Source organism: Cupressus sempervirens, chromosome 7, assembly GCF_028749045.1.
Source record: "Cupressus sempervirens isolate cs-2001-9-10 chromosome 7, ASM2874904v1, whole genome shotgun sequence".
Taxonomy (NCBI): Eukaryota; Viridiplantae; Streptophyta; class Pinopsida; order Cupressales; family Cupressaceae; genus Cupressus; species Cupressus sempervirens.
The window spans coordinates 782,688,259-782,715,312 of record NC_143124.1 but is presented as its reverse complement, the minus strand read 5'-3'; positions in this window follow the sequence as shown (position 1 = coordinate 782,715,312).

The window sequence follows — 27,054 nt, the reverse complement described above, 5'->3', positions numbered from 1 at the left end:
ATATTATGCACGGAGGGATGGCTAGGGCCCACGATGGTCTAATGATGCTATTTATGGTTGGGAGGAACTGTGCACTTAGTTATTTATGTTTGTGATATATGGTTATCTTTTATGATGGATATTTATATCTTTTGTGATGATGTATCATGTATGACATGTGGTTTCATTTACTTTATTGCATCATGGATTAGTATTGGATGATGATGTTCTTTATTTACACAAATGTATATTCTTTTAAGCCTTTCATACCCTGTGGCATGTACAGTGGATGATTGAGCAATCAAAAATGTAATTTAAGAATGTTGGACTTTTTAGTATTATTTTATGTGGATGTATTACAAGATGGAATCATTAATAGTTAAGTTTAGATGTAACTCAATGTTAAGGGATCCTTAAGAATGTAACCTGTTATGTATGTTCATGTTTACTTTTAGTTGGGTAATGTTATTACTTTCGCTACTATGTTATGAATGGTTTAACTTTCATGATTTAAAAAAAAAAATGCTTCCAAACTTAGTGAAAATTTTATGTTAATTATTTGGATCCCTTGGTGGGGCATTACACTTTTGTAAAGTGTTCTGACTTAGTATCTTTTTTTCTTTCATATGTATTGGTTACTTGGCACTAGAGTATGCTATGCATGGCCAATTATCTGACAAAGATGATGTATACAGCTTCGATATTGTACTTTTAGAAATTGTAAGTGGAAGAAAGAACATAGATACTAAACTGTGTGATGGTATCCAAGGCCTTCTAGAATTGGTAAGACATTACATCTTATAGATGTTAGTCTATATCATTTAATTTAAATATTAGATCAATTATTCATTAGCCATTTTATATCTTGAAACTTCTAAATATTTGAAGGAAAATTATGCAAGCATGGGAATGTTACAACAACGGAAATAGTTTGGATGTAATTCTTGAAAGTATACTTGAGAATTTTCTTGTGGAAGAATGTTTCAGATGCATTCATGTTGGCTTCCTTTGTACACAAGAAGAGCCATTGCTTCATCCACCAATGTTCATTGTCTACTCAATGCTTTCAATTTTTCTTTCACCAACTTACCAAATCCTTCAAAGCCAGCATTAGTAAGTGTTAAACATAATGAAGAATCATACATTTAGATATTGTTAACATTTGTCCATTGTGCATATCTGCTTCATCTCTCATCTATGGTTCCATTGCAATTACTTTAGCCTTTTGGGCTATGAAATAAAACTCAATTGAGATATAATTTTGTCTTTGATTTTATATGTCTTGTATCATCTCTACAAATATGATTTAATATTTATATTCATCTAATATAATTTAGTCGATTTGAATTAATAGTTTTTATTTAATTAATTGTACCTATATATTTACAATTCTTATAAACCATGTCTTCCTTACTACAATGGTATTGTGTTCTATGTTTTTCCACATACCATGTATGGAAAAAAAAAGTTCCTATGAAATTCTCTTTATTGTATTGAACAATTTCTTAAGAACTTACCATATATGATAATGATGTTTGGCATTAGAGGCTAGATTGTCTGAATGGAAAATTGAATTTTTTGTCATTATCACATGAAAATAAGTTATACATAAACATGAACATTTAAAGAACCACAACTTATTTCAAAATTATTTCTCAAGGATGTTTACCTAAAATAGTCTAGAGCCAAATGCTAAGAGCATAAAACATATTTAGTGTTCAAAGAAAATGATTCTATTGTACTTTTAAAAGGTTATATTAAAATTTAAAATAAAATTATTATTATAAAATAAAATAAAAAACTATAATGTTGAAATGTCTCAATAACTTTAAATGATTTTTTTTTTTTTTAAACCTTAATTTTTCCTTTATAGTTAGTTAAAGGGGAATATTTTGAATCTTTTGGTTTCTATCATATTTGTGATAAATATATTAACTATTTGTTCTTTATTAGTAACTTGAATTTAGTGAAGATCAATTTCAATATACTTTATTTTATCTTAGAAATATCAATTGTTTACAATCTTTATTATACTTTGATTGTCACAATACAAAGTGGAAGTTAAATGTTGTGTGAACCAAGGTCTATAAAGTATTTATCCGAATTAGGGGAGATGATTTATGACCATTATGTGTACTATTATAGATCCCCCCAATTACTGCTCATAATAACACCCAAAAAATGATTGTACATATACTAATAGTTGACCATTTTAGCTTTCTTTGTGGTTGATTGTTTCATTTGTGCAATATTTTCAAAGGTCACTTTTAGACCACCTCGCACTCCATGAGTTCTAGGTGCCCAAACTTAGCCTGAGCAACTACCAGGTTGTCTCCCCTATATTCAAGTACTTAATTTATTATATATTCTACTATACATTAAGATAGTGATGCCATCTATTTTTGCCAATCTATTTAATGATGTCTAACTGAAATTAACAAAACAAAACTAGTAGTAGATTTCCTATAATCTATGTCACTCCTGTTATCTAGATTTTTCAACCAAACAATTCTAATTAAAGATAAAATATTTTACAATTGTATACTTTTAGAAGTTAATTATGACTTATTTTGGGTTGGTACACAAATCTACATTTTAAATTGATTGAAAAATAAAACATACATATTAGAGAGATTAAGTAAACCAAACTACTCACAAGCTATCCATACATATAATATCTAATGTCTTAGATGTAAACTATTAGTGAAATTTATCTTTAATTTGAAAGGGTTGAATTGGTTCTACATTGAAGCATTTTAAAAATTTATTAGAAATGCAAAATATTATTTATTAGAAATGCAAAGTATACTTTGATTCTGAGTATTTGTTGTGATTCAAAGCCTACTTTTGTAATTTTCTTTTCATTCTTTTGGAAGGATGCAGCCACAAAATTGCATCTATCTATCACCTTCTATTTTTTTTAACAATCCTATATCATCAACATTTCATCTTAATCTTTTACATACGAAATTTTTTTCATATGATGCTTAGACAATACTTGTGATTGACAAGTTTCTTTTTTGTGTTATTAATAATAAAACTATTATATATTTTCCAAGTCTTTTTTCATTAACATAAATTTAAAACATAATACAGCCTTAAACACAGATATGCACACACACATGCATATAGACATAAACAAAACCCTACATAATTAGTTAAATTTATTATAAAATAAAATAATTCAATTCTTTGAAAATAATTTAAAGTAATTATAAAAATTGCACTTTGTAAAATCAATAAAAATGTAAATGGTGAAAACTTCATTCAAAGAAAGAAAATCCCTTTTGTAGATTACGTAGATGTGGATTTATTGATTATTTTGGAAAAAAGGGCTAAATGATTTAAAATAAATACATAAAAATGTCAAATGGTCTCTTAGAAACATGAGCCAACCAAAATCCACTAGGGATAAGAAAATTTAAAAGTTTAAAAATATACAATGGCAAGGAATGATATTGAACTGCATATTAATTTATAGACTTGGAAGGGTTGGTAATAAGAGAAATACAAAAAATTGTGAAGAGAGCGTTTGCCCCTAGAATACTACGCCACATGAGGATACATTGTAGAAAATCAATCCTTGGATTATAAAATGAAAAAGTTATCAATATTTGAGCCTCCAAGAAATGTCATAGAAGGAAACATGCATACACATAGAAGAGAGCAAGGTTTAGAAAGGCATAATATACTCCCCTTGAAGAATGATGGACAAAAGAAAAAAATGGGAGGTGCTTGGATAGAGAGAATTGTTATAAAGGGACCAAACCCAAGTGTAGAAATAGGTGACAATATAAATTAGTTGGATATAAAATGTAATCATAATATATCACATCACCAGGATAATAGAAAGTAAAAAGAAAATGGTGATAGAGAATGAAACAAAAGGAGAAGAATTTTAGAAATCAAAAGAGAGATAACATTTTGTAGTATTTTTGCAAACATACTAAGATAAACTATCATTCTATTGTATTTTGGGATCTTGAACATCTTTGTGTTTTGTTGTACATGCACTACATTATAAAGTACCTTGGGCATTTCATGTTGGCCATATTCACCATCTTTCTTTGTCAAGCGAGTTTTCCTTCCATGACATTAGCCTCACGATGTGTTGAAGAGACATTTTGTTATAGGTGTTTGTACTTCTTTTGCACTCTCAATGTTCTTGGTTCTTCTTTCTACATGAGATATTGCATTTAGTTTCAATGTTCATCTCTTACCTGTTAGCATTATAGGGGCATTATGTTGGTTCTATTTCTTTCTTGGTTCAATGGAGTGAGCTATGTTTTTTTTTTTGATCCTATGTACTAGGTGATTGCAATGGTCGAATAGCTATGCATTTCAGTGAGATGGATCATTTACCATATAGATATTTTTTAATTACTATTTTTGGAGGTCATGAAAATACCTTCCATCTTCAATTGACCACGTCTTTAGACTTGCTCTTCTCTACCTATTCATGTTTTATATAGTGGAGGTTCTTCAAATCAGCAGTTTGGCAGCGTTTGCAGTTTCATGCTTCACTAGTGTTCTTCATGATCATCCTTTTGTTCCTATATTCTAAAATATTATATTTTCATATATTTTTGGAGTAGGTTTTTTCCCATGTGGTTTCTTCAATTTCTCCTCTTTACAAATATTTGGTTGTGCTTGGGTACCTCATCAGGCCTTGTTGTCAAAACCCAAATTTTTCTTTTAGTAGTAGTTTCTAGGTTTATATCTACTCCCTAAGTTTATCTTTGGGAGGGGGGGTGGGGTGTGTTAGAGTAATAAGATATTTTATTATTAATTAAATCATTTTCATTTAATTAATATATCACTTATTATCTCTAGTTTATTTAAGCTAAAATTTAGGCATATAATAATTGATTATTTTATTAATTCCTATCATACAACCTAGGTTTTGGTTGTTAGGGTGTTGATCTCCTTTTATAAGGATTGATCTCTTTTTAATTTTATTCAATTCACTTTTGGTAATAGAAATCTCTCTTTTACTCATTAAGAATGTTGCATCTATGGACCTGGCAATTTCAATCTCCATAGCTTTTTCCTTCTCTCTTCTCTAGCAGGTGTTTGCATGTGGGTGATTCTTGGGAGCTCTGGGGTTGATCTTTCATCCAATTCAACAAAATATTCAAATTTAAAATATGTTTATTAATTCATGGGCCAAATGCCAGAAGAAAAAAAAATATAGAAAAAAAAAGATAATGTGGAAAAACAACAAATAATAAAATCATTATGGATTTTATGGAGGAACTAGAATAAGGGGAAATAAAAAATAATAAGGAAGATAATTAAGTAGACATGGTAGTTGACAAAGTATATTTAATATTAAGAATCAATAAAAGCTTCTAAAGCAAGAACAAAATTGACTATGTTAAATCTCCCAAGAAAAAAGGGAGGAAGCCTCTCATAGAGCTCAGAAATAAGGATGTAGGAATAACATATCAAACCAAGACATTAATTATTTTAAATATAGGGAAGGGGTCCAAGTTCCTTTCCATCTCACCATGAAGATAATTGCATGGAATGTTACGGGTGTAAATGCTCCTAACAAGAAAAAAACATTAATATGTTGTATTATTTAATTAAAAAGATATTATAATGTTTTATGAAACAAAATTGGATTATATTGGATCCTTGAAGTTTAAGAAAAGAATGGGGAAGATGGAAATGGGATGAAATAACAACAAAAAGGGCATTAAGAGGATGAAGTATGTTATAGAATCCAAGCCGAACCTCAGTTAAAGAAGTAATAAAAAGGTAAAAATCAGAAATGCTCTTTAGTCAAAAGCCTAAATAATAATCTTACTTTTAGATTATTTTACATAGATAGGCCTATTCCTAATTATAAGAAAAGAGAAACATCGGTTGATATAAGAAATATTTTGATCTTAAATCCATGTAGATATTGTATATTAGGAGGAGAATTTCATGATATTTTAGACTTATCTAAAAATACTATAGGTGTTAAGAAGGAACCCTTCTTCTTAATAATATAATTTAGAAATTGGATAAAAAATCATAACATTATGGACATAAAAATAGAAAAGGACATGTATGCCTAGAACAATAGAAGAATAAGTTCTTACAAAATTGTAAAAAGAATAGATAGATGTTTGTTTAGGAAATTTGATACATTTAATGTATAACTTCAAAACAAAGGCCCTTCCCAACTGGGGCTCCAACAATTATCCATTCCACCTTATCATATTACAAGATTAAAATCAAGAATATGTCCCTTCAAATCTTTTTTAAATGGTTTGAGCAATGATTTTTTTTTAAATGGTAGAAAAATCGTGGAAAGAGGATCTAAATTTAAAGATTCTAATCTCTACTATTTTATTGTTGAGATTAAAGATATTAAAAGTAGATTATTACATTGGGAAAAGGAATAATTTGGCAACATATTTGAAACCAAAGTGAAAAAAGAAAAGGATATCGAAATCCTAAATGAAGAAGTAATAAAAAATGGAATGGAACAAAGTAGTTATCTCAACGAAATAGAATTGCTTCAAAAGTATGATGATATGGGTTCTAGAGAGGAAATTATTTGGACAAAAAACTCAGGAGAAACTTGGCTTGATGAGGGTGAAAAAACACTAAATTTTATCATAGTGGTGCCAAAATAGGAAAGAACATAGGTAAAATAACCAATGGAGCAAAAACATAGATATCATAAATTTACCTTGAATTAAGAAGAGAATTATTGACCTTCAAATTTTAAATGTGTCTTTTTTTTAGGTCTGCACATGATTTCTCAAAATTGATGCATGTTTTAGGACCCCAAGTGAATCTTAGATTTTTATGGGCCCTAGGTCAGGGATGTATTAAAACCATACCCTAGATTAGGGATCATGTATTACAACCCTATGCCAAGTGAGGGATGTATTACAACCCTACTCCAAGTTTGGGGTGTATTATGACCTTAACCCAAGACACATCATTTTGTTTCCTGAATAACTGTTAGGAGAAATTTTAATATAAATACTTTATAAGCCCGATAATTTTATTAATTTAGCACTACAATCACACAAGCAAGAATCAATGAGAGTATCCAAGCACTTGAGCATTCAAGTCACCTTCAAAGATACATAAGGAGATCATTTTTCAATTTATTAAATAGGAGATCTCCTGCATTCAAGGAGCTTCAAAAGAGTTCATTTGGGGGCTCTATCATGTGTCTTTCATGCTAATAACACAAAATTTCATGATCTAGCTTCCTCCATTAGTGAGATTTGAGCTTTCCATCAAGAGAGGACCATTTAGTATTCATCCTTCTACATTCTCATGTTCTTGATCCTAATTAACTTGGTAAAGCAGGCTCATTGCATTTGATTGAGAAATCCTAATATTCTATGGTGAATTTATTCATTTAGTTTACATTTTTAGCATTACTATTTTAATTTGAAATTTAATTTGTAAACTGGGGTTCAACCAAGGCAAATCCCACATCAACAAAATAAAATCATTTTTCTTATAGATTACATATCTTGGAAGGCATAATAGAGTGTGGATTTGGATACCCTTCTTGCTTAACTTCAATGTTCTAAAATAAGTTTTGTAACTAGAAAAAAAAGGTGAGGGTTATATTTCATTCCTAACCTTGTAGATTAAACCCATCCTAAATTGCTAGTGCTCTTACAGGTTGACTATGACTGGGGGAGAAACAATTTTTTGGGTTTTGTAGATCTCACAATTTTGAGTTTAGAACTAGGTTTATTCATTGTTTGAAGTAGTACAAAGTGCAAAATTTTAGATCCAATTCTCCACTCACTTTTTTAGGGCTACTCACTTATTTTCCTTATTCATTTCACCAAATTCACTTTCTATATCCACACTCTTTATTTTCATATCATAGCTCCTTGATACACAAGGGATTTGAGGCTCTTGCATTCTTTTTCTAATTATATAACTATTATATCTTTTCTTTCATTAGCGTTTGTTCATCATTTGGATTGCATTAATCTTCTTATCTCTAATTACCTTAGAATTGGAACTATAATGATCAATCTCCTTAACATTCATTTGATGTATAAGGTCAATTACCAACACAAAATGTGGAATAATTGAGAACTTTTGCAACTGCTCCACATTTCACATTATACACATTCTAAAACATGTTTTGGTCAACTGAATTGACTTTGAACTAGCGTAGACCAATGCATGTAGTTTTCAAGAGGCTTCAAGATAATAGGTATGGAAATGTGCTCCTCTATTTTTGCTACCCCTATCTTCATCTTTAAATATTTTCGGGAACATGGGGTTTTGGATTTAGTTCTATTATCTAAAATAGTTCCTAAAACTAGTAGTGAGATTTAGATACAGACTTGCCAACTGCATTTGTTGATTAGGGATAATCATTTTTTTAATAATTTTATAATATAAAATTTGAATATTTGAGAATTTAGCTATAATTATTATATAATATGTATGCACATTGATAATAAAAAATAGGTAATTTCTATCAATGCCAGTAAAATCCCAATTCATATCTACCGTTATGTATTGAGCTTCTATAATGTTTCTGACAAATGCTTTAACAATATTATAATATAAATATTTGAAATTTCTCTTTATTATAAAACATTATCTATTTTCTAATAGTCATATGTACATTCTCCTGAAAAAGCCCAAAAGTACTCCATACTAAAAAAATGGCTACCCTCCCCTACCTCGAAACAACTTCATAAAATAGTATATAATCCTTTGCATGAAATGTCACAAAGCTCCATTAAAGGCATTAAGACTTTTTGAACCCAATGGATCTTCTTATCATATATTATCATAGTAACTTATGTGCAAAGGACTCAAAAGGGCACCATGAACTCCCAAGGTATGTGTGTCTGCTTAATTAAATCTAAAATATGTTATGAACTCAATACAAGCATTTCCTTCATAGTCAACACAATAAAATATGATGTGTTCCTTGTGCCCCATTAAGTGTGAGAGAGAGAACTTACATTTACATAAATATTAAGAAATCATCAATATTCATGTTCATGTTCTTGGAAGATACCTTATTCAAATTGATAGGTGAGAGTGATCTCGATTGGTAAAGCTTAAAGTGTATGGATGATGAAGGCAAAGATCCTAGAAATTGTGACTATTTTAATAGATTTAGATTGTTTGATTAAGAGGCTCTAGTAAAACAAAAGGCTATGAGAAGGTTTTAAAAAAATACATTGTTCAACATTTTCCAAAATTAATTTAGAAAAACCATCATATTATGATCTTTAAAAAAATTATGGTCACTTTACAAGAAACTTGACTACTAGGTGACATTGTTAGAGAAAACCAAGAATGTTCCTTGCATTGAAAAAGTTGTTTTAAATTATGATCACTAGTCAAAGATAATAGGGAAGCATTAAGAAGGAAGTTATGGTAGTATTGGATATAGAACCAATGATATATGCATGGAAGTCATCAAAATTCCTAAAACTTGCCTTAAGGATAGTAGAAAATCTTGCTATTTCATTGATTTTTGCTCAAGTAAAAGATATTCAAAATTTGACTATCCCTTCCTCATTTTTTTATCAACATAAACAACTAGATTATATGGTTGATGGTTCAATTCAAGTGTTCCTATGTTTTTTAAAATAGTTTCATATGTCAGTTTGGGTGACTTCATCATTCTCTTATGTACAATAACAATTTCATCTTTGTATCCAAAAGGTAGAATCAATTAAAAGATGGTTGGTCAAACCAAAGAATTTTGAGAGGCAAATATATAGTTAATTGAAGAAGTAAAGTAGTTTAGAGGAATTTATAATAGATGATGATTATAGATAAGATAATTGAGTATGTCAAACTCTTTCTTTTAACTACATTGATGATATTGATAAATATGAGAATAAAATGAAGAAGACAAGAAATCCAAAATTGAGCAAAATAGAAGATTATTCATGTACTGTAATTAAATCTTATATAAATGATAAGAAAATGGTTGAGGTGAAGTAGTGTATGCAAAAAATATAACATTTTCTAAAGGTTTTGCAAATAAGGTAGCAATTTTAGTGTGTTTAACTTGGGAGGAAGCTATATGATTAAACATGCTTGAGTTGTCATCCTGATAGGTTGGATGGCATCTCTGAAAGCCTAAGAGCTTCACCTATACATGCATCACCTAGATCAAATGAGTTCCAAGTATTCCATTCGTTCCCATAAAAAATGAGTATTTGTGAACCATTCCTAATGCAATATGGAACAATAAGTTTGACTTTAAAACAACACAATTGAATCTAGATAGCAATATCACAAGCATAAATGTATTAGATAATAAAACTTTTCTAGTTCAATTAAACAATATAAATAGTTTGTTGAATTTTTTTTTGATATTATCAATTAAATTACTTCATTTCACTAGAAAGAAACAAAAAATTTATGATAATAACTTAAACTACAAGTTTACTGGTACAACAATTTGTAAATTACTAAATAAAACTAGTGGTTTTTGGTTTTTCTTTTTTGTCATAATTGACACATCCTTAGAATAGTTTTGGAGGAAATAAATCTAAAATTAAAATTAAAGGAATCTGTCTTATGAGTCATGAATGTTGAAATTTATAGAATGATTTTGCACCAAAATAAAGGAATACATCATGAAAGGTATAGTGCCTATAAGATGAATCATGCACCGTACTATGTCGATTTAGAAGCCAAAGTGCATTGTGCCTTGTCAAAATGAAATATATCTTCAACCAACCTAATTGCCAACAATGTTGGTTGGGATGATTTTTGAATTTTTACCAACAATGTATATCAAATTAAAAAAACAATTGTTTTAGATGCTTTGATTCAAGAAGCACATACTATAGTATCTTTAGGAATTCAGCATTGCTTCTACGAACTTTGTTGATACATTGGTGTGATAATAGAAAAGTCTCTTCCAATTTCTAAAACAAATTTGTACTAACATGGATGGTTATAAAGTATGAGTAGAATCATCAAGAGTTGAGTAATTATTAGTTAAACATTGACTATTACAATCTTGTATTTTGAGAGATCTTCTAATCACCCTTAAGCATCACACACTAAGGGAACAATTAAGCTTAGTAAAAAAATAGTCAACTTTGACTATTTAACACTTTTGGTCTAGAATTAAGCTTAATGTGTAATGCTTAAGCCATTCCAAATCTTCTTTATTATAATTGACTTTTGAGTAGAAAATATTATAACTGATAAAATACTTCCATGTAAGATGGAACAATGATAATGATAAATCAGAGTTTGAAAATTCAAAATCACAATCAATTTCCTAGCTCAAAAAGTAAAGAACAATAGTGGGATTATATTGCAAGAAAAGGTGAAGCATAAGAAAGAAGGAGAAAAATATTGGACTATTAAAGTTGTATTAAGTCCCATGGTGTAGTTGATTATCATGTCAATCTAATAGGTGTAGTTGATTATCACATCAGTCTAACACACTGAAGGTCTTTGGTTCAAGTCTGTAGAGTGCCATTTTTAAGCATTGCCTGTTTGTAAGAAATTCACAAAAATCCATAATAAGATCAGAAAAAATTTAAGTTTTGTTATTTTTAATACATTTGTGAAAAAAATTTACACCAAGCACCAAACCTCATATTTTACGACAATAGTTTTCTTTAACGAAAAATACTATTAGAAAACTGGACAATATCACCGCAATGTACTCAGAGAATCATCCAAATTTTTTGATGGACGGGTGATCTAGTTATTATAGTTTGTATGTTATAATATAAACACATCTTAAACTTGTATGACATAAGTTATAGTTATGTTCTTAATATAAATATCTCCTCACTCAAGCCTTTTTCCCTTTTTAGGTTTGGTTCCTTCATCTTGTATAGGCATTTTTTGTGGATGCCCCTTTCTAAGGGGCTCTGGCTTTCTTATAGTTTTAGATCCATTTTTTTTTCAATTTTTTATGGTAGTCATTTTCAATTTCCATATGAAAATAGACATAATTTTTGACACCTTTATATAGGAGTTTTCATTTCCTTTGACATTGTTCTTATAGTTCTAAGTTCAATTTTTTCTAGTAGTTTTTTCCAATTTCTATATGAAAATAGGAATAATATTTATTTATTTTTAACACCTCTATCTAGGAGTTTTCCTTTCCTTTCCCATGTTTTGATGGCAAATGTCATTAACATATCTAAATGGGATGAGTAAGTTCACTTCCAAGAAAACATTTGAAGATTAGATGCCACAAATGTACAAGTTTAGATGCAGAGTATAACTAATTGGTTGAATTAAGACTCAAGTTAATACCACTAATGTTTTTTCAAAGTACAAGATTATGTTTTCCTTGCTGAAAGTGTCATCTATGGTTTGGATACAAGTACAACAAGGAGGGCTCCAAGGCAGCTTAGTTCCTTCATAGTGAAGATAGGGTCATAGTTCTTGCTCAGTGAAGATAGGGTCATTCTAGCCTTGAGTAAAGCTCATAATGAGATCTCTTGTTTGAAAGATGAAAGTAATTTATCTTCTAAGTTTTTGAATATATAGAAAAAAAAATTCTTAGAATAGCAAAGTAATGTGTTTCATAAGCTTTTTCATATATAGATATGTGACAATGGCCTTTGGATAATTGTAAATAGCTGATAAAATGTTCTACGAATAGGATCTCTATTGATAGCATTAGCAATTTGGGAATCTTTTATCTTTTATGAAATTCCAAGTCATATCTATATTATCTATAGAGAAAAAGCCAAATATATATACACTAGCAGAAAGCAATGAACATTAATTTTGCAGAGAAACCCTATAACCATTAGCTTTATACAAAAGAAAATTTGTACCCTACAACTATTAATTTTATTTATTTTTTATTTTTTTTGCTAAAGGTACTTGTTAAATTACCTTTGACAAGTACAATGTTCCAAAGTATATATAATGAAGCCATGAATAAAATTAGTATGATTTTTGTTAATCTAAAAGAGTACAAATACAAGATACAAAATATAGGATATATAGCTAAGAAATTTGGAGTAAAATTACATTTTTTAAGCATGATATTTTCCATGAATGATTGTTGTCTTTTAAATACTCTATTATTCTTGATATGATTTAATAAAATAAATATTTATAAAAATCAAGACTCCTGTATGATTAAGTAATATCATTGTCACAAACATACATTAAGTTGCATAGTAACCAAATGGCTACAACAAATAAAAGCATGATTTATTGTCTCTACCATATTAGCATGGCCACATGATGATTAAAAGTTTGAAGCATGTCACAAGTACATTCAATATCATAATCATGGGCTATTAGTGTTTCAAATTTTCCATGCCTATAAAGGCAATACAAAAACATAATAATATCACCCTAAGCTACAACTTCACATAGCATGTGTATCTGCAATAGTTCACAACTACAAGCAATATTCCCTACTTATGTAGGAGAAATTCTCTCATATTTTTCAATGATTCCCATAAAAAAGGATGACTGATAACAAAAACAAAATTTAATAACTAAAATTACCTCGACATGGTTATTTGCCTCCAACCTTTTGCTGAAATTTTCTAACTGGTAAATTGCTCTATATTTTCTTCAAAATAAGTTGATCATCCTAGCCTAGAGGAATATTTATTTGTGAAGATTTGGACAAAATTAGATTTACATTATCATATGTTACAAATGAGATAAGATTAAACATAAAAGTGGTTGTAATTTACTTATCAGTCCTCTTGGCTCAATCAATTTTTTTTTATTAGTGTTTGACTTTGAATTAAATTCTCTTGTTTGTGTTTGGTTACTTCCCATTCTACCATATCTACGATAGTGATGGATTCTGGGAAAATGAAATTAAGTGTATAGAAAAAGGGCCAATTTAGACATACATGAAAATGGCTTGTATACATGTAATGGAAAATCACTAGAACCTTCCTACTTTAGTAAACTCAAATTCTCTATATACATGTATCATGTATGTGTTGAAACAATTGATTAATATTGTATTGTCCTTGATGTCACACAAAATGTCATATCATCACCAAATAGTGTAAAACAAGCTCACTAGGGCATTAAAGATAGTTTTATGTATCTATTGAGTATTCTAGAGTTTGTCTAGTTTAGAAGGTAGTTTCTACCGAGTTCACTCAGGTGGAAAAGGAAAGTGTGCAAAAAATGAGCATTAACTGAGCTCACTCAGTTAATGAAGGAAATGTTGGATGGAACTAGCATTAACCAAGCTCAATCAGTTACCAAAGGAACTTGTGAATATGCAGTATTGACCAAGTTCACTTGGTTAATACAAGAACATTGTTTCTAAGTTAATGTCTACCAAGTAGGGTCAGTTATCAAAGGATTTTATTGTTTTTTGCATATTGAGCTCAATTAATTTATCTGTTTGTTTTAGCTGACTAAGAAGATGAATATTAATCATTCTAAGTTGTATTCTACCCGACTTGACAATATGAAAGATATAAATATAAGGTCGGGTTAGGGATTAGAAGTGTGTAAGTGCATGGAATATAATTAAATATTTAATGATGGTAAGAGGAAGCGAATCAAGAAGGATACAAAAAATATCCTTGAGAAGCTTAAAAAATATATTCAATGAGGAAGGATCAAATGTACAAGCCAAAATTGGGATCTATAATCAGCAATTCAATTGCATCAAGAATTAGGTCATGTCATTTTTACTCTCTAACCATTACATTAGTTATCTAAATCTCTTAACAAAGTTGGCTTAACAACTATAAATGTAAATAATCTAACAAGGTGGCATTTCTATTCAAGTTTCTAAAGACCTCTATCAAGGACACTCCTAATAGGATGATTAAATTCCCAAATAGGGTAACACATAATAATGTGTTTTGTAACATTTAACAAGGTTGGCTTCTAATAGGGCTCCCTTTAAAAAATTGAAAAATAGTAACTAGTTGCAATTGTGGTTTTTTCCAAGTTGGGTTTCCACGTTCAATATTGGTCTCAAATGTGTTCATGCTATTTATTTTATGTGTTTCTAACTAATTTAAAATAGTAAGTAATCATACATAACATCTTAAGATTTACATGTTAAATATTTGCTGAGCATTCTCAGTATTTACTAAGTTACAAAATTTTAGTGTGTTTACTTAGAAGCAACAACAAAGTTTAGTTTTTAGAGATTATTTTTTTACTGACATCTAAGGGATCTAGGATATATTTTTGAAGTAATTGATTCACTCCTCCCCTCTCAGTTACTCCACTTATATTTCCAAAAATTGGTATCAAAGCTTTTGGTGCTTGCAGAGAAGGTTTGAAGGACCTAAGCTAAAGATCAAGATGTCTTATAGAAGAGAGATTACCAGGTTGAACTAAGAAAACTTTATAGCATGGCAAGGACTTGTGAGGTTACATCTAGCAACTATTAGTGATCCAAGATGTAAGTATCTTGATATTGAATAGAAGACTCCTGCTAGAACACTATCAGTTGAAGATATTGCTGAAAAGAAAAATCATAACATCATGATGATTGATATTGCATATGCTCTTAGTTATGATAAATTTGGTGAAGTAAAAGACTACACTAAAATTCATGCAATATGGATCAAAATAAAAGACATCTATGGAGGAGATGACAATTTAAGAAGAGCTAAAGAAGAAAGTCTCATAGGACAATTTGATCAGATGAAAATGAGAGAAGATGAAAATATTGCAAGACATGTGGAAAGAATCAAAGTAAGTGTGAGCCCCATCAAAGCATCTAAAGGAGACATTGATGAAAAAATAGTTGTAAGAAAGGTACTTAGAACTCTTCTTCCTATTTGTGCAAATGTGATCCAAATAGAAAAATAACTTTGGATGCTCTAGTTGGAAGATTGATAGCTTTTGAGTTGGATAACTATGATAACTATGTTCCTAGCTTCAAATGTATTGAATATGCATTTAAAACTAAATTCTTACTCAAGAAAAGGAGTAAGAAATCAAAGGCCAATCAATCAGGAAGTGGAGGAGAAACAAAAGAAATTTTTGACAGTAATCTTGAAGTTGTTAAAGCCCTACTTGCAAGAAAATATTCTAAAGGTAGAGGAAAGTAAAAAAGAAAGATTCCTATAATATATTTTTCTTATGAATAAGTTGGTCATATTGTTGCAAGATGCCTAAACAAAGAAAAAAAGAATGAAAAGAAAAGTAACAAGTACAAAGGTAAGAAGGAATTCAAGAACTACAAAGACAAAGGTAAGAAATGTTGTTTTATGGCTAAAGATTCTGATAATAGTGATGATAAATTGGTATATATTGTTGTAAAAGATGAATCTCATGATGAAAGAGATGAGATGGAACTTATCTCTCATGTTAGAAAAAATGATACATGGATTATTGACAATAGCTACTCAAATCATATGACTGGAGATAAATCAAAGTTTGAACACATGGAATATTATGATGGTGGTAGTGTGAGACTTGGAAATAATGAAATTTGTTGCATAAAAGGAAAAGAATGTATTTCATTAACCAATGAACTTATATGTGATAATACTTACTAGGTTGAAGGAATAAAACATAATCTACTAAGTGTGGCATAGTTGAATAACATTGGATTCAAGGTAGAATTTATGAATGGAAAGGCCAAACTACTAGATGGAATAGGAAATATGGTTAGATCATGCAAACAAACAAAATGTAACCTATTCTATCTTGATCTTAGTGAAAGCTCATGTTTTATTGGTTAAATAGAAGAAAGTTGGTTATAGTACAAAATATTATGTAATGTAAACTTTGATAACCTAGTGAAGATAAGAAAAAGAAAAAGAGTAAGAGGTATCCCAAGCTTGAGGAACCCTGATATGGATCTATGCAAAAATTGTCAAATTAGTAATATGGAAAACACTAGTTTCAAAAGTAAGAACTATCATTCTAAAGAAGTTGTAGAGCTTGTGCATACAAACTTATGTGGACCTATTAGAATAGAGAGTTATAGTGGAGAAAATTTTTTCATTCCTTTTGTTGGTGACTATTCTAGAATGATGATTTTAATGTATCTAAAAGAAAAATTAGAAGCTTTTCAAAAATTCAAGTGGTATTTAGTAAGAGTAGAAAAAGAAACTGGAAAGAAGTTAAAATGTTTGAGATTCAATAGAGATGTTGAACTTATCTCCAATGAATTCAATGAATTCTGTATAGAAAAAGGAATTCAAAGACAAGTATCAACTCCTAGTACACCTCACCAAAATGGGATAGCATAAAGAAGGAAGAGATCCATCATGGATTTTGAAAGAACATTGATGATAGAGAAAAATGTTACAATCAAATATTGGAAGGAAGTAGTTAACACTACAATTCATACTTTAAATAGAGTACAGCTAAAGAAAGACTCAAATTAAACTCCTTATGAACTATGCTATAGCCACAAACCTAATATAAGTTACTTTAAAGTATTTGGTAGAAAATATTACATCTTGAAGGAATCGAGGAAAGGAAAATTTAATGTCAATGGTGATGAAAGAATGCTCCTAGGACATTCTTGCAAAAGTAAAGCCTACAAATGTTTGAATTTTTCTACTCATAAAATCATAGAAGGTGCACATGTGAGAATTAATGAGGTTGGAGAAAAGAGTGAAGAAGAAAGCAACAAAGAGCTTGAGAATTACAAAAGATTTTTATTTTTTTTTACTATGAACCTAATACCCTACTAAATCTATCTAAAATAAAGGAGGCTTCACCTCTCAAGTCTCCAAAATCTCCAATAGCTACCACATTGCAAATAGTGCAACCCGAGTCATAGTTGAACCCGAATCGCAGTTAGAGGCCATTGAGCTACAACAAGAGAAAACTAAGTCTAATGGACCCAAGTTGCAAAGAGTGGGACCCAAGCTTGATACTAAAGTTCATGATGAAATCAGTGAAACTCATTCGAAACCCAAAGAAACTATGTTTGAAAAATATGTTAGAAGGCATCGTGTACCTAATCAAATTGTTGGAGACAAACTAGATGGAATAATGATAAGAAGAAAATTGAAAGGTGCATGTTCACTTGCTGAATTTGAACGTAGAAATGTTAAAGATGCTTTGGAAAATGAAAGTTGTATTGATGCAATGATTGAAGAAATAGGATAGATAAAGAATAGAAAAACTTGGGACTCTTATTCCTAGACCCAAGAATAAAAATTTAGTTGACACAAAGTTGATATTTAGAAACAAGTTAAATGAAGATGGAAAAGTTCTTAGAAAAAAAAAAAAAAGGTTGGTATGTAAAGGCTATTCTCAAGAACAAGGTATTGATTATGGTGAAAATTTTGCTCCTGCAAGATTAGAAGGTGTTAGAACTTTACTAGCATATGCAACTATGGAGGATTTAAATTTTATTGAATGGATGTAAAATATGTATTCTTAAATGAAATTCTTAATGAGGAAGTCTACATTGAACAACCTGAAGGTTTTGTAGATCCTAGAAAAAATGACAAGGTCTGCAAATTACACAATGCATTATATGGTCTCAAGCAAGCTCCTAGAACTTGGTATGAAAGAATTCATAACTACTTGATATAGATTAGTTTTCGAAGAACTAATGATAATAGTAGTCTATATATCAAAAAAGGACTAGATAAAAAGATTGTGTTGGCAGAAATATAAATTATTGATGATACTTTATTCATAGGAAATGATGACTTGTGTAAGGCACTTTTAGAAGAAATGAGTAAAGAATTTGAGATGTCTATGTTTGGAGAGATGAAATTCTTTTTTGGATTACATATTCAACAAAAGAAAGATGATATATACATTACTCAATCTAAATATATCAAGGAGATACTAAAAAAAAATGGAATGGAAGACTCAAGACTAGTTGGAACCCCTATGTCTATTGGACATAAGCATTCCAAAAATGATGATTCAAAAAAGGTAGATAAGACCACATACAAATCAATGATTGGAAAATTTTAGTATGTAGTACACACAAGGCCTAATATTGCATTAACAGTCGGTATGGTGACAAGATTCTCAACAAATCCCAAAGAAAATCACATGATGTTAGTCAAAAGAATCATGAGATATTTGAAAGGTACTGAAGAATATGGTTTATAGTACAAAATATGAGGCAATTTGGATTTAAAAACATATGTTGATTGGGTAGGAAGTATTGATGACAGACAAAGCACCAGTGGTGGAGCATTCTTTCTTGGTAAAAGACTAGTGTTTTGGACAAGCAAGAAACAAAATTGTATCTCTCAGTCCATAGCAGAGGTAAAATATGTGGCAGCAGCAATAAATTGTTCTAATATTGTTTGGTTCAAACAATTGATGGCAGGTACTTAGATAGAGATCAAGCATCCAATAGTTATATACTATGACAACACTAGTGCAATCAATATATCAAAGAATTGAATGATGCATACCAAAACAAAGTACATTGCTATAAAATATCATTTCATGAGAGAATTGCTAAAAGATAAATAAGTCATATTAGAACATGTGAATACAAAAGAAAAAATTGCAAACATATTCACCAAGTCATTACTTAAGAATGCATTTTTATATCTAAGAGGTAAGCTAGGGGTCATTCCCCTAGCTAAATCTCACAAAACTTTAGTTGGTGGAATATTGACAATTGCATATTGAAAATGAATTAGTACTAGAGGTACATTGATATTAACTAATTACTATCTTTGGCATGAGATTTCAAAGAGGGAGAAGTTGGCTGTCATATCTCATAAAAATTTTGTGGAGAAGTTTGTTGTCATATCTCATAGATATTGAAAGAGTTGTCAAACAGGGAGAATTAACTTGGTAGAAGTTTTAGCAAACACAAGTTTTCTAATAGAGGGAGAAACTAAAGACATAAAGAGTTCACACTAATAGAGGGAGTTCTCATGAATGAGAATCAAAACAAAACTAGGGATATGTTCCTTACTTTATTTTTTTTCAAAAACTTTATTGTATTATGACATGTTGTGTTGCCATCAATGCCAAAGAGGGAGATTGTTGAAACAATTGATTAATTGTGTATTATCCTTGATATTACACAAAATGTCATATCATCACTGTATATGAGAAATATGTTAGCAAGTAATACTAATCTATCAAGAAAACAAAGCATTAACTAGCATAAAAGACATAACATATATGAGAGACAAAGTGAAACCATCAAATGAGAATATGAGCCATGGAATGGCTCTCCCAATGAGGATGGTCACTTGATTTAGGGATGAGTCTATTTGATAGGGTTTTGGGATGTATGCTCAAGCTTCAAACTAGCTTCAATGGAGATTTTTGGGATTTTTGGTGTGGATGCATGCAAAAGTATGGATTTGGCTTCAAAATGGCATTATAACTTTACTTGATGGATTGTGATTGAAAAGGCTTGGGAGGGGATCCAATTTATAGGCTAAGGGCTTGAGGGATGGAGGGCTAAGATGGAAGGAAAGATGAAAGCTTAAGGAGGGCTAGGATGCACTCAAAAGGGAGCACATGGATTGTGCTTGTTTAGCACCAATTAGGGAGTGACACATGTCACAGGGTGAGTGGATGGAGGAAAGGGGAAGGATGAGTCAACAAAGGAGGCTCAAAGGATAATATCTTCATAAAGACCCTTCATTATGGCTTGTAAGAGCTTGTAAGAGTCTTTATGGCTTTTGTAAGAGCATTCATTGTTGAGTGGTTGGGATATTTTGAGGGGAGTTGAGATTGTTGACTTGCCTTGGCTTAGGAAAGTCTTAAGCTTGCTTAGGGAATGTGAAAACATTAGGGGGTGGATTAGGCTTGGGTTTAGGATTAGATTAGGGATGTTAGAGGTTTGCAAGTGGATGGCATTCATGAGGGTGGGTGAGTTAGTGTCTAACCTTAGTTAGTATGGGTGGATGAGGTGGATTAGGCTAGAAAAGAGGGTTTAGGAATAAGTTAAGGGTTATTAGATGTGAGGGTTTTATTTATCAAATAGGTTTATTTAATAAATGGGGATTTTGGATTTAGATAGAAGAATAGGATTTAATTGATAAATAATAGGTTATTTGATTTATCAATTAGGACTATAGATGATTAATTAAATTAATCAGCTAGGGGATGGAAAGGGATTAATTAAATAGGAATTTAATTAATGATGCCTTTAGAGATAACTAAATAGGATTACCAAAGAAATGTAATCAAATTTAGGTGTCTACAATCACCAGAAAATGTAAACCAAGCTCACTCGAGCATTGAAGATAGTTTTCTATGTCTACCTAGCATTCCAGAGTTTGTCTAGTTCAAAAGTAAGTATCTACTAAGTTCACTTGGGCACTAAAGGAAAGACTGCAAAAGATGAATGGTAACTAATCTCACTCAGTTAATGAAGGAAATGTTAGATGGAACCAGTGTTAACCAAGCTTGCTTAGTTACCAAAGGAACTATGTGAATATGTAGTGTTGACTGAGTTCACTTGGTTAACATAGGAAAATCATTTCTAAGTTAGTGTCTACTGAGAAGGGTTGGCTAATAAAGGATTTTCTTGTTTTCTAATATTTAGTTCAATTGATTTATCTATTGGTTCTAGCTAACTGAGAAGATGAATATTAATCATTCTAAGCTATATTCTAGCTGACTTGACAATATGAAAGATATAAATATAAACTCAAGTTGAGGATTAGAAGTCTGTGAGTGCATGAAAGATAATTGAATATTTAATGATGCTAAGAGAAAGAAAATAAAGAAGGATAAGAAAAATATCCTTGAGAAGCTAAAAAGATATATTCGATTAGGAAGGATCAGACATACAAGTCAGAATTGAGATATGTAATCAGAAATTTAGTTACATCAAGAATTAGGTCATGTCATTATTACTCTCTAACCATTGTAGCAGTGACCTAAATCTCTTAATAGAGTTCACTTAACAACTATTTGTAAATCCTCTAACAAGGTGGCATTTCTATTAAAGTGTCAAACAACCTCTAATAAGGACACTCCTAATAGGGTGATTAAATCATCTAATAGGGTCACACCTAATAGTGTGTTTTATAATCTTTAATAGGGTTGGCTCCTAATAGAGCTCATTTTAGAAGAGTGAAAAATAGTGACTTGTTGCAATTCGTGATTTTTTCCAAATTGGGTTTCCACATTAAATCTTGGTGTCAAATGTGTTCATGATATTTATTTTATGTGTTTGAAACTAAGTTAAAATAATAAGTAATCACATATAACATCTTAAGATTTACATGTTAAATGTTTGCCGAGCATTCTCAGTATTTATTGAGTTATGAGATTTTTAGTGTGTTTACTAAGCAACAAATAAATTTCAGTTTTTAGAGATTATTTTTGTACTAATACCTAAGGGATCTGAGATATATTTTGAAGTAACTAATTCACCCCTTCCCTCTTAGTTACTCCTCTTATATTTTCAATAGTATGTTCTCTATATCCTGCACAAGGAATGGTATTTTCAAATGGTTTTTTTAATGCATCTCTTATTTAATGACCTATAATCTTGGTCATTGAAATCCATGCATAAAAAAACTTAATAAAAAGACCTCTCAATCATTTAAATTCATGCATAAAACTGAATACAGAGGTTACACCTCTCATTTGCATGAGGCAAAAAAAGCCCTAAATGTCACTTGTCTGAGAGCTATATTTTTAATATTTTTTTGGTTGCTTAACATAGCACTAGGAATGATTAATTTGAGGTAACACATAAGAATGATAAATAATAGATGAAAACACTACTTAGCTATTTGAGGCAACATAGAAGAATGACAAATAATAGATGAAAACACTACATAAATTATGCATGATTAACCTCTATAGATGTTAATTCTCTAGAACTAATTGTTATGATGATCTCTATGACTGTCTATAGACAAAATTAGAGTGTGCCAAAAAATTTATTCATAAAATCACCTATAAAAAAATCACATCTTTTGGTTAATGAACATTAGAAATAGAGGATATATAATTTATGAAAGCAATCTAATTGGCCAATAGAAGGAAGTTTCATCACTATTTAGAATTTAGCCTTCACTATTGTTCTCTACTTCATAGGAGCTAATAAGCATTCTAAGTGATTTGCATGAGTTTTGTCTCTTATGATTAATAGAAACTTACCCATATATAATTGAAATTACTTAGCTTTTCTCCATAAGTTTTTCAAAACTTAAATCTGAAATTTCATTAGATGTTTCATTATTAGTGTAATTTCATCTAAGTCATCTTAAGAATGTATTGTTGAAATTTAATTAAAGAAATGGTACCAACACCTCCATTGCCTTCAATAGATGTCACTCCATCAAAAAATGAGGTGCTTTCTTTCAAATCAGATTATTACTATCCTTCACAAGATCATCCCCAGTCTTTTTTCCTTCACTCAAGACTCTATTTCCAAACTAAAACTTTCTTCACCATTTTTTCTTTTCTTTTATTCTTTTAAAGTCTCCAATTCTTCATCTTGTGTATGAAATGTGTAAGAGAGTAAAAGATAACTAGTAGGCCATAAAAACTAGAATCTTGTAAAAGGAATAACAAAGAAGATTCTTAGCTAAAATGGCTAAAAATGACTAACAACCTAGTCATGACATTTCCATTTGGATTGATGCTAATATTCCTACCTATTTAGTTCATCTTAGATAAAAAAGCTAACATAGTCATAGTTGATTTCTCCATAAAGGAAAACCCAATAGACATCATAGCATAGATAAAAGCTAGTAATTATTATGCTAAAGTGCTCTACAAGATTGTGTGACGTCACTTAATTAATTTCCCTAATGGTTTAAACATCACATACTAAGCTTCATTTCTAGACTAAAACTACTAAATAGTCAAAGTTGACTTAATATTTTCAAGATTAATTTCATCATTAATGTATTTTATGGAATAGATCAATTTTGGTTGGGCAAGATCTCATCTTTGTAATTTAGAATACACTATGTTAGCTCAATGTTGTAAGAAAGTATTTGTAATGAAGTTATTCTATAATGAAACAAAAAAAAAAAAATTCTTGTTAATCTTTAGTTAAATCCAAACTACAACTCATTTTGTATTAGATCAAATGACTAGAAATTCAATCACTTAAGCATGTGTACATTACACTTATCTTTCTATGGTTTATTTGCTTCCTCCTTTCTAATATTTTTAACTTCAACATTTTTCTTCTAATACATGTTCTGATATAACTGTGAGACATGTAAGTATTGCTTGATAACTAACATATTTCTGCATAACATTTATATTTTAGAACTGCCTAGGTGGCTCATATAAATTATCAGACATATTGCATGAGATGATGTGCATGCACTTATATACAAAGCATAGATGCATTTTTTCTGGTTGATAATTTGTTGACAAAGTCATTGCTAGCTTTGTTTAGTTCTATTTTCCCAAAGATATTTGTTTATTCAAAGAGAACTAGTTTTCTTACTTGTAGAGATGATGATACTTTTCAATTTTTTTATGATAAAATATTCAATGTTTTTATTTCTTCAAATATCAAAATTTTTTATACAAGGGTTGATGCTCTTTCATTTGATACAATTTTGATACTCTTTCAAGATGATCAGGTATAAATTCTTACAATTATCCCCTATCACAATAAACTAGCTTGCATGTTCCTATTCAGATTTTGTTATACAAGGGTTAACGCTCTTTCATTTGATACAATTTTGATACTCTTTCAAGATGATCAAGTATAAATTCCTACAATTATCCCCTATTACAATAAGCTAGCTTGCATGTTCCTATTCTAGAAAAATACATAATAATGAAATGACCTAGCAAGTTCCAATTTCATTATTTTATTTTAAAATGTCCACAAATTTTAGTTTGTTCAATTTTAGAATTGATGAACACTAAGAGTATAAACCAATTTTTGCATTGGTGATTTTTTAGAAGTAGAAATCCAAGAAATGCCTTAGAATAAATTGAGACACATTGTGGAAGAGCATAGCACTCATTCATTGGTGTAGTTCCTAAATAGTGCATTCAGGAGCTTCCAAATCTCCAACCCAAGACTGCAATGTTTAGTCACAATGATAGGAGAATATTGAATTTGCTAAGACAATATCTTAAATATGAATAGAATATTCTAAGATAATAATTGTAGAAAAATACTTAAGTCTTACAACACATCCAAGTAGAACATAAGATCAACTCCTTTTAGGTGATTTAGAGAGTAGCTTTTTAACAAAGTCACATGCCTCCAAAAATAGTGAAAAAACTCTTAGTTTTTCAATCATCACCAATATGCACAATTACAATTCAATTATGTAGAAGGTGAGGATTAAAGTTCAATCAAAGCTCTTGCCTTTTTTTTTTTGTTTAAGTTTGGTGGTTGTTATTATTGTTAAGTTTTTTTTTTTGGTTTATTTCGAATGTTTTCCTTTTTAACTTTAGTGGTTGGGTGGTTTAGTTCTCTCTCTTTTTTTTCTTTTCCTTTTTTCTTATCTTGGCTTCTTTTATTCTTTTATTAGTTTTTTTGGTCCCCTTGTGTTTCCTAGACTCTCCTTTTGGTTTCTATTGTAATGTTCTTGTCATTAAATAAATAAAATATTTAAAATTTGTGTATGGGATCAATTGATTTAATATATCTCAGACCCATTTCTATTTTAGTTATTTTTGTAGATTTTTCTTGTGTCTTGTGTTAGCAATTAGTTTCTCCTATGACCAAGCGATGAAAGTTTTTTACAGCTTCTATGCCATGGCCATAAGTTAGCAATTTAACCCTACAATGAAGCGAATGAAGGCTTTTTCCATATCACAGCCTTAAGAATTAACTCCAACACTAACCTTGCAAAAGAGTGAACAAGAATTTCACACCATCATCACTTTGACCATGGTTTAGCATTAACCCTCTGCGATGATGTAAAAACTAAATTTAACTATGAGTTTTTGACCTTTTTCACAATCATGTCTTAACTTTTGAAGCTCTATCAATGGAATGCATTGATCCAATCTTATCCAGTTTCATTCGGTAGAAAACTCCTCAAAAACTAACTCTTGCAACACTACAACTAAAGGAACTCAAAAGGATCGAGCCCAATCAGACATGTGTCCACTTGTCACAAGCACACAACTTAAACTTTGAGTTCAACATTTGACCCCATGACCATGCGACCACATGACCTGAGCGTATTGTTCCTTCGCAGCTTGAACCATGGTTACTCTAAACCTTACGTGATGATGTGACTACCATGCATTTCATAACCTCGCAACTTGCATCTAAATTTTAATCTTTTATCCTACAAAGTTGTGCTAACTATTGCGATAATTGTGTCATACATTTACAGCTTCCCTAATGGTTAATTGCTAACTACTCACAACCAAGTGATGAAGAGTAGTTGCAAGGTCACAATTTGAAATCTTTATAAGGATATAGCATGAAAATATGAAAACATTCAAGACTTAGGAATAAAAGTGAAAAAGTCAAGGATTTTTTTTGTATTCCTATTAGGCTTGCATGGAGATTAATAATTAGTCAGTGAATGTGGATCAAGGCTACCACCTTGGTTTTCATGGAATTGGTCAACATTTAGAAAATGGGGGAAAATGATCAATCGTAAACTTGATGCTAAAAGTGAAGAAGGTGTATTCCTTGGTTATTCCATAAGAAGCAAAGATTGTAGGTGTTTAAATACTAATAGTAAAAAAATTGTGGAGAATGCAAATGTAAAATTTGATGAGTATACAGATATACATGAAGATGAACAAAAGAAGGAATCTAAAGATCACAAGACATTTGTATACTTATATGAAGGTATGAATGTTGATGATTCTGTAATCCAAGTTTTTAATCAACTAGAATCAGTGGCTATCGAGTCACATCTAATAGGTGTCAAGTTGCATTTAGAAGCCAAGTTGCAGACTAGTGTTGAGAATAGTTTAGAAGAAAGGAATGATGAGTTATCAGAAAGAGATGTACACAATGAATTTATGATCAAATTCCCTGAAAGAACTATTGTTGAAGAAAGAAGAACAAAACCAAGATTGTCAAAGTATGTCAAAAGACATTGCCCTGCTAAGAAAATTATTTGTGGAAGTGAAAATGGACCAATGACAAGGATTAGACTGAAAAATAATGCATGCTTGTTGAGCATACATGAACCCAAAATTGTTGAAGGATGCATTAAAAAATGAAGACTGGATTAAAGTTATGAATGAAGAGATTGATTAGATTGAGAAGAACAAAACATGGTCACTTGTGCC